At 38.5% G+C, this 13530-nt stretch overlaps 1 protein-coding gene across 4 annotated transcripts in view; it reads right to left on the reverse strand.

Moving 5' to 3' along the window:
• The window catches only part of LOC129766175 (ataxin-1), a 106605-nt gene that overhangs the window by 34351 nt on the left and 58724 nt on the right, over nucleotides 1-13530 (reverse strand). The window contains exon 1 of one of the 4 annotated variants that reach the window (XM_055766687.1): nucleotides 4281-4554. The exons of the other annotated variants lie outside the window; for them this stretch is intronic. The gene's annotated coding sequence lies outside the window, so the exon portion shown is untranslated. Of the gene's footprint in view, nucleotides 1-4280; nucleotides 4555-13530 lie in introns of those variants that run through there. 4 annotated transcript variants of the gene reach the window in all.

Raw genomic sequence — 13530 nt, forward strand, 5'->3', positions numbered from 1 at the left:
CTTGAACGTTAGGGAAAATGTGACGCCGTAGATCACGGAACTATTCACTCCTCCCCAGCAGTTTTGAAAAATTCTGGCAAATTACCTCCTAGGAATAAGAATAAGAATAAGAATAAGAATAAGAATAAGAATAAGAATAAGAATAAGAATAAGAATAAGAATAAGAATAAGAATAAGAATAAGAATAAGAATAAGAATAAGAATAAGAATAAGAATAAGAATAAGAATAAGAATAAGAATAAGAATAAGAATAAGAATAAGAATAAGAATAAGAATAAGAATAAGAATAAGAATAAGAATAAGAATAAGAATAAGAATAAGAATAAGAATAAGAATAAGAATAAGAATAAGAATAAGAATAAGAATAAGAATAAGAATAAGAATAAGAATAAGAATAAGAATAAGAATAAGAATAAGAATAAGAATAAGAATAAGAATAAGAATAAGAATAAGAATAAGAATAAGAATAAGAATAAGAATAAGAATAAGAATAAGAATAAGAATAAGAATAAAAATAAGAATAAGAATAAGAATAAGAATAAGAATAAGAATAAGAATAAGAATAAGAATAAGAATAAGAATAAGAATAAGAATAAGAATAAGAATAAGAATAAGAATAAGAATAAGAATAAGAATAAGAATAAGAATAAGAATAAGAATAAGAATAAGAATAAGAATAAGAATAAGAATAAGAATAAGAATAAGAATAAGAATAAGAATAAGAATAAGAATAAGAATAAGAATAAGAATAAGAATAAGAATAAGAATAAGAATAAGAATAAGAATAAGAATAAGAATAAAGAGAAAACGTTTATTATAACAATTAATCTGTGCACTCTTTTCGGATCCCTTGAAAGAATATGATTTCACTGGGATCCAACTATTATTTCAATCATAATGATTTGACCTCTAAGTGTTGTAGTGTCCTGTCTTGAAGAGGAGGTGAGAGGAAGGATACAAAAGTATTCGTCGAAAAACCGTATTTTTAATCATTTTTTATGTTTCAATACACGTTTAATCTGTTTTGCCGGACAATATTTGACCGATGTTTCCGCATAATTTCTGTGTCAAAACAACGTCGCAGAGTGAGAGCATGGCCGATTGCGAAGCTTGTACAGGGTAACTTCGATATAACGTTCATTTTACTTTCAAAATTGTACGTTGTATCGTTATATCGTTATATCGAAGCATAATAAAGAACTCAGAAACCTAGTTTATATTACTTTATTGTGTTGCTGTTTGAGTAAGGTTAATGAATAAATTCAACTAGAAGACGAATCCAACTTTTCTCAAGATGTTTCCCTTCGTACTGTTGATTAAAATGTTGATCATTTAGAATCCGGAATCACAAAACAGTTGTACTTCGGGATTGGTTAGAAGTACAAATCAAAGTTTAGTATCAAAACACAAATAATTTATTGGTCTTTCAGAAAAACAATATTCAAAAAATTATCCCTTTGGACTTTGAAAGTGTGTACGTTATATCGAGGTAAAATGTACGTTATATCGAGTGACGTTATATTGAGGGTACGTTATAACGAGGGTACGTTATATCGAAGTTTACCTGTAGTAGATGTTTTCACTACTGATACCTTACTGTCACGGAAGCCGCGAAGAAAGGGAATAAATAGTTTTAGCTCAGAAGAAATGCTCTGCTCGTTCCGCTACGAAGTCGGACTCGATTTCTAACCAGGAGGAAAAACTCAAAGCGTTTGAAAAAGTTTCGACTCTCTAAAATGTGCGACTTCTTTTAAAATCTGCCCCAAAGATGATCCACAAACTTCGCCAGCTTTACGGTTAGTTCAACAAACATCGGCATCGTTTATCCAATTCGCAAACGCCGTAGAACAATTCTACGATCATCTGGGAGCGGTTGGCTTGCACCAGTATCTGATCAACCCGTTACTTATTCAGAAGAAGGGTGACAAGCCATCGGTTGTAGACAAACGCAAGTGGATACAATACATGTGGAAGAGGAAGGAAGTGATATTGTCAAAGTTCACCAACATCGTTTCAAGAATCGTCGACGAAGCGTGTGAGGCCGATCCTACAAGGGACATTATGGACATGGGCACGTTCGGGTCGACTTGCTTCTACTAGTCGTCCTAATATGCAAAGAACCAAACCGCGAAGAAGCGGCGACAATCATCAATCAGAGTTATGTTGACGACTATTTCTACGGTGCCGAGACAATGAAACTGACAACGAGGGAGTCCTGAGAATAATCTGAAATCCGAATCAGGTAAAATTTCAGTTTTCGACGAAACATCGAGATCACCTGCGAGAGTATTTAAGTGGTATAAATAGTACTAAGCTGCATTTCTACGATCCGCTGGGCTGCTGGTGCCCTCCACAATACCGTACCATACGTTGTTGCTTGATAGTGTTGCGTTTCAAGGTGGCACCAATGAAGCGACAGTCAGTTTCACGTTTGGAATTAATGGCGACCGTGCGGGGATGCGCGAGTGCTGCAGATAATCATCAATATTCACGATGTTCCCGTTATTGGTCCACTATCAGTTCAAAAAATTTCACCGTAACTGCGTCCGTTCATTTTCGTAGGAATAGACTATCTTAGACCCTTCAGAAACGGTGCTTAGTTGACTATCAAGCTGTCTATTTGAAGGTTGAACATTCACTGTCGTCGCAGTCGTGCTTGTTGGCAATCAGGGGGTTTCATGAACAAGCACGGTTGTCCAGATGAGTTCTTCTCCGTTAACGGAATCAAAGGCAAAGAGGCGAATAAGGTGCTGTTACACTTGGAGAATGAGGAATCTAAATAAGTAACCATTGCCACTATGAGGTGGAACTTCAATCAGCCCGAAGCTCCTCACATGCGGTATCTGGGAGCGCATGATCGGATCCGTGAAGGAGACAAGACGATGGCGGTTCTATACGATGGAAGAAAGCTTGCCGATGAGATCTTACAGACAGCGTTGAGAGAAGTAGAAGTCACCATCAACACACAGCCGTTTACCTACTTGCCACAGAAGTCTGCAGAGGTGACCCCCAACCACAGTTCGAAGGCCCTAACTCCGAAAACAGTTCGATGTATATATCTGGCTCGTTGGTCGCAAAATATGACTGAGCAATAAGCGATTTAAAACTCGCTAATTTTTGGGATCATTGTTTTTTCGCACTCCACAATATGTTCCCAAATGAAGTAATCCGATTTTCAAGTTCTGGTTTTCTGATGAAATCATTCATAATCTTGCTTTGAAAAGCCTCAGTTAAAACTGGTCACCACATAAGAATGAAAAATGGCGTTTGGGCACCAATCATCATTAAGAAGGAGAACATTGCAAAAAAACTAAGATAGTTAATACATAACCTAATAACCTAATCTTAATCTTTCGTTGGCCGATTCTGTGTGGAATCTCTTATGAGTTAAAAGCAACATAGAAACGTAGGGTTCTACCTTTGAGTTCTCGCTAGTTTTTCATTTCATTTGTAAAATGCTGACATAACTTTTTTCATCTTCAACATCAAATGCATTATATTTGATGTGTCAGAACGCGATAAAAATCTTTCCATGTTGTTTTCGGCAGCACAAATCGCCATAAGTCAAAAATTTCGTGTGCTTCACCTGTTGTTTTTTTTTAATAAAGAAGTGTTGGAAAATCCCGCAATTCTTTTTCTTCGACATGTTAGCACTAAAGAAGGCAAGTTACGTAAAATAAATTTATAATGATTATTAAAAAAAGATTATATTTGCAATATAAATCGGAGTTCTGATTCATGTATGATTTTCGATATCAATTATACGTTATCACCGATATATTTCTAATGAATTGTATTTTTTTAACTGCACAATGTGTATCGGAATGTAAATACGCAACACAAAGATCTCCCGGTACAGATGTCGAATGTTTGTATAGCATTTTTTCCGACAACACCCCAAATAACACGCCCAAATGTCGACAGCGGGGAATCAGATGGGCAATTTTATTTTCAGCAGTTCACAATATTACGCTTTTTTTCTCTTATCGTTTACACACCTCCGACAGCAACAGAAGCTGTTTACCCTTTGGCCCCTCTTACCGTTATGTGCCATTGGCTTTTTTTTTTCTCTATACTTGTTAATATTTTCACCCTTTTACACAACGTTCACTATTCTTCGAAGCAAGAAAAACCAGTGAAAGCATCCGCTTCCTCCCCCACCCCACCCATTTCACCGCATTCCATAGAAATTTTCAAGGATACAGGGATCCAAGCACTGCGACTCAAAACAACTTGAACGTCTATACATGCATACATACATACACGGGAGCAAAACGGACCTTTACAACGGCTCCGGATTGTGAACGGCACTCGTCGTCTTCAGCTGGCCCCGGCCGTTTCCAGCTTCGAGATACAACGAATTCTCTGAATGAACATACATAACCTACAAACTCTCTAGCTCCCGTCGCTTATTATCACGGAACGCAGGCAGCTTTCGTAACGTAACAACACAGAACGCGGTTGGCGACGACACGGGTTCGTAGTACGACCTATCCTACTCTCCCCTCTTGTTATGTGCTACCGGATCAAACAACACATACGCGAATCAACAATAATAGCCGGCTGGCTGGTAGCTGACTGAGCTCTGGAGGAGCTTGCCGGGACATCATTCCAGAGTGAACGATTTTACAAGGTGTGTGCTGCGCAGACTCTGCCATTCGGCAAATCTGGCAAAGCTTCGGCTGACAACTCCGGAGAGCCACCAACAGAGTCAACGTTTTACCAACACACCGGGGCTACCGGGCGGTGTGATATTGGCATTGGGCAGTGTCGAAGCACATTCGTCCTTGAGCACAGAAAAGGCTCGTGCTGTTGGAAATGGGAAGGAGGAGAAGGATAAGGATGGGGTTGATGATGTTTACTGAATGTCGGCTTTTTCCACCCACGAGTGTATTCAAGCTAAGGTTATATACGCTATAAAAACCGAAACTCCTTGCTTGAATGGAATAAAAGTTCTTATAATGCGGGTTGTTCGCATGATTCGGTTGCCGGATCATTTATGAAATGTAGTTACTCGTTTTTAGTAGAGTAAACCACGTGTATACCGTAATGTAAAATGGTGAGAGAACCGAACCAATTTCTCCACCTTTTTTGCGTCATTCCAATAGATAATATCTCAATCGATTAGAAACATTTCGCAACACTCACTGAACGACTAATGTCCAAAATGTACTAACTTTATTCCCTAGCAAGATTAGAGAGAGACGAGTTATCTTAAGATAGTTACTTCGTGTCATCAAACTGAACCAGCGAGCAAGATAAAAGATAAAACAAAATGGATTGGTTGTGCCAAATGAGCTGCTAAAAGAAAAACAGAAGACATTACTATCTTCGGAAGATCGATAGATTTTCAAGCCCAAAGAAATCATTGACCGATCGGGAATTGCATTTAATTCCTATGTTGGCACTAGTTGAACGTAGATTGCTGTTCAACGGAAATTGTAACAATTTGTATTTTAATAGTTCTACTCGATGCAAAGCGACTGAGGGGAGAGTCGATTTTCATGTTTTGTCTTCGAAAATGTTGGACCCTGCCTGGAACTCCTGAGAATCCTGTGACTTCTGAGACTTCCGAGACCCCATAGACCCAGCGACTCCAGGAAGGAGACTGCAGAGACTCCAGAGACTCCAGAGACTCCAGAGATTTACGAGACTCCTGGGACTCATGAGAATCCTACGACTCTCAAGACTTCTGAGACCCCAAAGACTCCACCAATTCCAGAGACGCTAGATAATTCAGAGACATTAGATACTTAAGAGACTCCAGAGACTGACGAGACTCCTGGGGCTCCTGAAAATCCTGCGGCTTCTTAGACTCCTTAGACTCTAGCGACTTCAGATACTCCAGAGAAGACACTGTGGAGATACTCCAGGGACTCCGGAGATTCCAGAGACTTCAAAGACTCAAGAGATTCTTTGGACTCTCAAGACTCCTGAGACTCTAGCGACTCCATCTACTCCAGAGAAGACACTGCAGAGATACTCCAGAGACTCCAAAGATTCTAGAGACTTCAAAGACTCACGAGATTCTTTGGACTCTTGAGAATCCTACGACTTCTGAGACTACTGAGACTCTAGCGACCTCAGTGACTCAAGAGAAGATACTGTAGAGACTACAGAGATTTCAGGGAACCCAAAGACTCCTGCCAGTCCTGAGATCCCTAAGACATTAAAGACTCCAGCTACCCTAGAGATTTCTGAGACGGCAATGACACCGGTGACTCCAGAGGTCCCAGATAGTCCACAGTTCAGAGAGAGATTTTTAAGATTTCAGAGATTTTAGAGATTCAAAGAATTAAGAGATTTTAGGAATTTTAAAGATTTTAGAGATTTTAGTGATCTTAGAGATTTTTAAAGATTTCAGAGATTCTAAGGGTTTTATAGATTCTAGAGATTGTAGAGTTTTTGAAGAGAGAAGAAATTATCGTGGAGTAGCAATTATTTCTTGCATTCCAAAACTCTTTGAGGCTATAATAAACTAAAAACTATTTCAACAACCAAAAACACGAATTACGAATAAGCAACACGGTTTTTTTCAAAGGACGCTCAGTAACATCAAATTTGTTTGTATTTGTCACATTCAAGCTGAAAACAATGGATAATGGTAATCAAGTTGAAGCTCTGTACACTGACTTTAGTGAAGCTTTAGATCGAAATCTTCTCCTTTAACTTCAAAAATAGGGATAGCAATCTGATCATATGCAAATAGTAAGATTTGATGGAAAAATTTCGATACCAATCTCTTACATCTGGAATTCCTCAAGGCTCTCATTTGGGACCATTTTATTCGCTAATGATTAGCAACCCAGTACCATGTTTTCATAAATTTCCCGCAAAGTCATTGGGATAGCTTTGATTTTGTACTCGAACAGACTCTCGCAACTTTATTTTTCCGTTTTCTTTTCTTAAATGTTCCTTTTTTACTCCAAATGTTTCTATGTCTCTTCTACTCTTTCTCTGCGTTCAATTGATACTCTTTCAACTTTGGCTTCAACTTTTAACTCTCTACTCTTCATTTTCTAGACTCTACCAGCCTTATCTGGGAAGAGTTAACCCAGACGTCGAGTGGGGCTCTCACCCACTAAAACTAAGCCCTCTACTCATTGCCTCATTTCCCCAGGGACCACACCTTGGCGACTAGTCCAGGGGGCGGCTGTGCTCATGCACTCACAAGTCTTCAACGCTGACTAGCGTTGATCCTTCCCTTTTTCTCTATATTCACCATTCGTTGCTCTCCACTGCACTTATGTCCATTTCACAGGCATTCATTTACCCGTCGAGACGTGAACCGATTTTGAATTGCCCTCCAACTTGACGCGCGCCCCGTCACAGTCACTCTCGCAGGATTTCTCTCCCCAGTGGAGCGCCGATTAGGTAGTGCCCTCCAACATGACGCGCACTCCGTCACAGCACTCTCGTGGGGTATGCACCTGTTTGTTGATAGCTTCCTCCTTTATGCTCGCTCCTTCGAAACGTTCGCAGTATTCCTCCATCCAGGCCACGATCAGGCGTTGCCAGGCAGGCATTTTGCTGTTTTCCGCGGCAGTGTCCATACCCCTGCCGAGACGTGCACCGATTAGGAAGCGCCCTCCAACTTGACGCGCGCCCTGTCACAGCCACCCTCGCAAGATTTCTCTTCCCAACGGAGCGCCGATTTTCTACACTCTACACTCTACTCTCTATTCTCTATTCTCTATTCTCTATTCTCTATTCTCTATTCTCTATTCTCTATTCTCTATTCTCTATTCTCTATTCTCTATTCTCTATTCTCTAATCTCTAATCTTTACTCTCAACTCTCTATTCATCTTATTCTCTAATCTCTACTCTCTACTTTTATTTGTTAATGATGCTTCCCTTATTTTTAAAAGTGGTAAGGCACATATCTACTCAGATGATATGAACCTGTAAGTGGAAATAAAGAATGAAAAAGATTCTCAAACATTCAAAAATGAAGTTCCCTTGTTATACCAAGTTATACTTGGTGCAATTGAAATTCCCTTGTTATACCGAGTAATACTATAGCTGTAAGAGTGAGAAACTCTTACAGCTATAGCATTACAGCTCAACGTTAGAAAATGTACTTTGATATCTTTTACAAGAAGAAGAGCATCATTGAACAATGGTATTAAGCTGGAAAATCAACTCATAAAAAGGTGTCAACGAGTAAGAGACTTATGTGTGGTCTCAGACTCGAGACTAACCTTTGTTGATCATTATAATACAATCATCCATAGAGCAAATAATATGTTGAGCTACATTAAACGCTTTAGCTACCATTTCCGTGATCTATACACAATAAAAACATTGTACGTTACATTATTTGCACTTATAAACTAAGCGGCATTATTCATTTTTGTACATCATAAACTAGGCTGGTCTACATATAATCTCCCTCCATATGAAGCACGCTGCATGCTAATCAATATGAAAAGCTTAAAAGAACGTTGGAAGTATGTCATGATTCTATTTATTATTGACATCATATCACAACGAGTGGACTCAGAAGAAATATTGGGAAATCTGAATTTTAAGCACCCATTAGGCATCTGAGAAACTCTAACATTTTTTACTTAGATTACCGAAGAACAAATTACGCCAAACATAATCCTATTATTCGTATGTAGAGTCTTTGTAACGAACAAAGTGAAATAATTAATGTAGCCATGTCAAGGTCAATGCTTGAAAACTATCTGAATAGAATGGGATGAAGTTAAGTATACCATCATTATTATATTTGAGCAACATATGTCAACGCTGGTTTAATGAGATTTTTTTTTCCATGATGTAACTTGTTAAATTCCTCTTTTAAATCAAACAAATCAATTATCCAGTCGGCTATCTTTAGTTTTAAGTAAGTAGTATTAAGAATGTATTGTTCTACAATAGATTGACGACAAATAAATAAATAATCGACCCTTGTCGTACGTTAAAAATTCAATAGTAAGTTTCTGTCATTCTTTGAAGCAATAGAATCTGACAGCGTTGAAACAATAGTAGTTCGAACAGAAACCAATAGATAACCGACCCGTGAAGTACATCATCAGTTTCAGAGGTCTTGAACAAGGTGAATGAGATTACTTCAACAAGGTAATCTCAACAAGAAATCATCTGTTTCGACCATCGAAATGTCGCATACCGGAGTATGAATGATAGAAAAAAAAATCCAACAAACCCGTGCTCTATCGTAACGCCCGATAATGCAACAGGTTTTTAGAAGCTCAAATACCGGCTCCTCTCTTCCGCTGAGCAAATAAATTGGGTTGGCGTGTATTGGTATTGGTAATGGCATGTAAGGGTGAAAATATGAACGGATTCGCGCGGGTGGAAAGTGGAGAGCATAGGAAAGGATTTGAAGGTCAGTGATGGGCGGTTTTGTTGGGGATTTGCTAGCGGGATTAGATGAACAGTAATTAGCACTGGGGATTTATACCGGCAAAAGGCTAGTTTGAAAAAGGAGAAAAGCCAAACCCTTGTGATTTTTAAGTTTATTAGCAGCTTTCGATCCGGCTTGTGGGTGATATCAGGATACAACCAACGAATACAAAATAAAATTCACCTTGTTTTCGTTCCACATTGAAAGCTCATCACCAACACCCATTAGTGGGAGAATCTGACGAAGCGCTATTTATCAGGCGACCAGACACAATCTATTTTCACCGCCAATGCAAAGACAGTTTGTCTCGGCTTTATCTAACGCATACACACACTCGAACAGGCCGAGGCTATATAACACGTTGCTGGGCATATTTATAAACATCACCCCGCAGATAGGGTGGCTAGGAAAGCATCCGACAACGGGCGGCAGCAGGACGAAAGCGAAACGACGAAAAAAGGACAAACAGAACCGAGAAGAAGCACTGATTTGGGTGTGGGTGTAGTTCGACAGAAATGCTTCGACACACGCTCGCCTATTCGTTGTGTACACCATCTGATCTCAACTTTAGAACAACACTCCCACACTTTATGCTGCTTGAGTGTCATGTTATTTTTGCAAATATACAAAAATCAACAGAGAGCAATAGTGGTACTCGCGTAAGATTCCAAGTCATTTGAGCGACCCCTGCTTGATTGGGGCTATAATGCCTTGAAATAAAATGATTATGAGAAAGGTGGAATGTTTAAAATACCACCATCGATCAGGGAGTTCTCGGAAATCAATCGGAAAATCCTGCAAAGGAAAGCAATTTCTCATCCCCTTCTTCAAAGTAGTACTCCCCATACACTGAAATGCACTTTTACTAGCGGTTGATTTGGTTATCGAGACATTTCTGGTTCTGTATGGCTAGTCCTTTTTTTTTAACTTCATTCGACTGCTACTCTCGGGTTTTTGCTTGATCGAACACTCACAAGTAAACATTACATTTCAGGTGAATTTGGTTATTGTTCGATGATTTCCACTCTATTTGTAGTCAAAAATACCATCACTGTGAAACGACATAGTGTGAACGCGTTATTATGATGCCAAATTCATAAATCGCCACAAATATTTTTGTTTTGAATGTTGCTTTGCGTTATAGTTTTACAACGCTCAAATACAAATACAACATTGTCGTCTTATGTTCTGACAAACATTCCTGAATCATATCGACGAACCGTTGTAACTCAAACAAAACTGATGCGCTTGCCAAATTGTGATAGCCCTAATCAATTACAAAAATAAAATGCACGGAGCCATAAACAGTGTTTAAGTCTTCTGTCAGTTCTCTGATTATCAATCTGTAAATGTAGACCAGCTTTTATTTGGCTATTTATCAGGCCAGAAAAGCTCGTTGACAAAGGCATGCGCTAATATTGAAATGTGATAGTACATCAAATCACGATCACGAAAGTCTTTAAGATCACTGAAATCTTCAACATCTCCAAAATTTCGAGAATTTTTGAAATCTCTAAAATCTTTGAAATTTTGAAATTCTTCTTTTGAAAATCTCCAAATTGTTGAAAATCTAGAATTGCGAATTAAAGATTAAAGAGAATAGAGAGAAGAGAGTTGAGAGTAGAAAATAAAGAGTAGAGTTAAAAGTTAGATCCAAAGTTGAAAGAGCAACAATTGAACGCAGAGAAAGAGTAGAAGAAAAGAGACATAGAATCAGAATCAAAAAAGAAACATTGAAGGAAAGAAAAGGAAAAAAAAGTTGCGAGAGTCTGTTCGAGTGCAAAAGCAAAGCTATCCTAATGCGGGAAGTTTATGAAAACATGGTACTGGGTTGCTAGTCATTAGCAAATAAAATGAACAAAAGTGATCCCAAATGAGAGCCTTGAGGAACTCCAGATGTAAGAGATATTGGTTTCGAAATTTTTCCATCAAATCTTCGCATTCGCATACGATCAGTTAATCATGATTCGAGCCATTTTGATTGCTTGTCTTCTATCCCTACTTTCGAAGTTAAAGGAGGAGTAATGATATATCAACACGGTCGAAAGATTTACTAAAGTCAGTGTATAGAGCGTCAACTTGATCCATTGTTTTCAAAGTGAATGTGACAAATTCCAGCTTTGAAGATTGGTACAAGAAAGGAGTTTTTCCATATTTTTGGAAACCTTTCCGCCATAAAAGCCATAAAAGTGAGTTAATTCAGTTGCCAAATTGTTTATAAATACTTATTTAATGCGCCAAAAATTTCACTGGCAGTTAGTTGTCTGACGCCAACATCACGTGGAAATTCTGGAAGAAATGCAAAGAAATCACGATATCGGTCCTCCTCAGATGTTTCAATATAAACTTCATGAAAAATGTTGCAAAGAGGCTGCAAATTTCTTCTGGGTCATTCCCCACGGTTTCGTCAAGTTGCATACGTGATGGAAAACTATTGCTTTTTAGTTTTGTTTTTATGTAACTGAAGAATCTTTTTGGGTTAGACTTTATGTTGAACTCTGTTTTTGAATTGTAATCTTCAAAGGCGTCTTTGACAGTTGAGTAGAGCTGTTCGCAAATGTTCGGATTTGTATTTCTAATAAATTTTATGTACCTTCTTTTTTTTTTTATTTTTCAGATTTTTTAATGTTTTTTATGTGTTTTTTATTTAATTCTCGTTCAATATTTTTCAACCACTTCCAAATAACATGTTTCTCCGTTACATGGAATGAATGTTTTATACAGAAAATATGATAGAATAAAGACAGCCCTAAATCGAACAATTCCTTCCTCGAGTTATGCTGTTATCAACACATCCGGCGATCCCTTTTTTGGTATAGATAGAAGAAGATATAGGAGTGCGTTTCATCACATTGAAATCCATTTCCAGTTTCGAACAAAGATCAATTTCGCTAGCGCAAACATCAAATGGACTAACAGCACTTGCCACTATGTAATTGTAGAACATATGGGAATTATTTTTCCGAATTTTCCCTTTTTCCGTCAGAGTTTTCCGATTTTCAATTGTCATGTTTGGTTGGAATATTTTTGGTTGACATATGTGTAATATTTTTATTGGACCTCCTCTCCATTCCAGAGGAGGTAGGGGTGTCATACCATTATGGAAACATTTCTCATACCCAAAACCCTCACATCCCAAATTGTGCTTGATTAGTTTTCTAGTTATGCAGAAATTTGTGTTTAATTTGTATGACAGCTCACCCTTAGAGAGCGGGAGTAGTATCCAACCATCAAAGAAACATTTATTGCACCCTAAAACCTCCACATGCCAAATATGGTTTCATTTACTCGAATAATTCCCGAATAATGCAGAAATTTGTGTTTCATTTATATGGCAGCCCTCCCTTAGAGAGGGGGGTGGAGAGTCTAACTACATTGCACCCTAAAACCTCCACATGCCAAATATGGTTTCATTTACTCGAATAATTCCCGAATAATGCAGAAATTTGTGTTTCATTTATATGGCAGCCCTCCCTTAGAGAGGGGGGTGGAGAGTCTAACTACATTGCATCCTAAAACCTCAATATGCCTAATTTAGTTTCATTTGCTTGAATAATTCTCGAGTAATGCAGAAATTTGTGTTTCATTTGTATGGCAACCCCTTAGAGAGGGGGGAGGGTATCAAACTATCACGAAAACCTTCCCCGCCCCCTAAAACCCCTACATACCAATTTTCATGTTGATCGGTTCAGTAGTTTCCGAGTCCAAAAGAACCAGACAGACCGCAGATCCGAATCTTTAACAGAATTTTCTGTTTCGGACAGCTCCTGCTATCAGATGTCATCGGGATCTGGTAAGTAAGACAACCAAAGTAGAAGTGGGCAAAACGGTTCATTTCAATGAGCGGCACAAAGCCTCTCGTTCATTGAAATGATCCGGCTCATCTGAGCGGCTCTTTTTTGAGCCGAGACTCTTTCCAAAACCGGCTCTTTTTTAAGGCGAGACTCTTTCCAAAACCGGCTCTTTTTTAGGCGAGACTCTTTTGGAAAGCGGCTTTTTTTTTTGAACCGCGGTTCATTTTTAAAGATCTGTGGATCGTACGCTCGTTCTGACGAACCAGCTCAAATAAGCGGCTCGTGAGCGCTCGCTCATCTATAAACCAAAGGGCTGCCATGAAGTGAAGAAGCGTGTTAAGGGGCTGGTCTGCATTTTTCAA

Source organism: Toxorhynchites rutilus, chromosome 1 (genome assembly GCF_029784135.1).
Source record: "Toxorhynchites rutilus septentrionalis strain SRP chromosome 1, ASM2978413v1, whole genome shotgun sequence".
Lineage (NCBI taxonomy): Eukaryota > Metazoa > Arthropoda > Insecta > Diptera > Culicidae > Toxorhynchites > Toxorhynchites rutilus.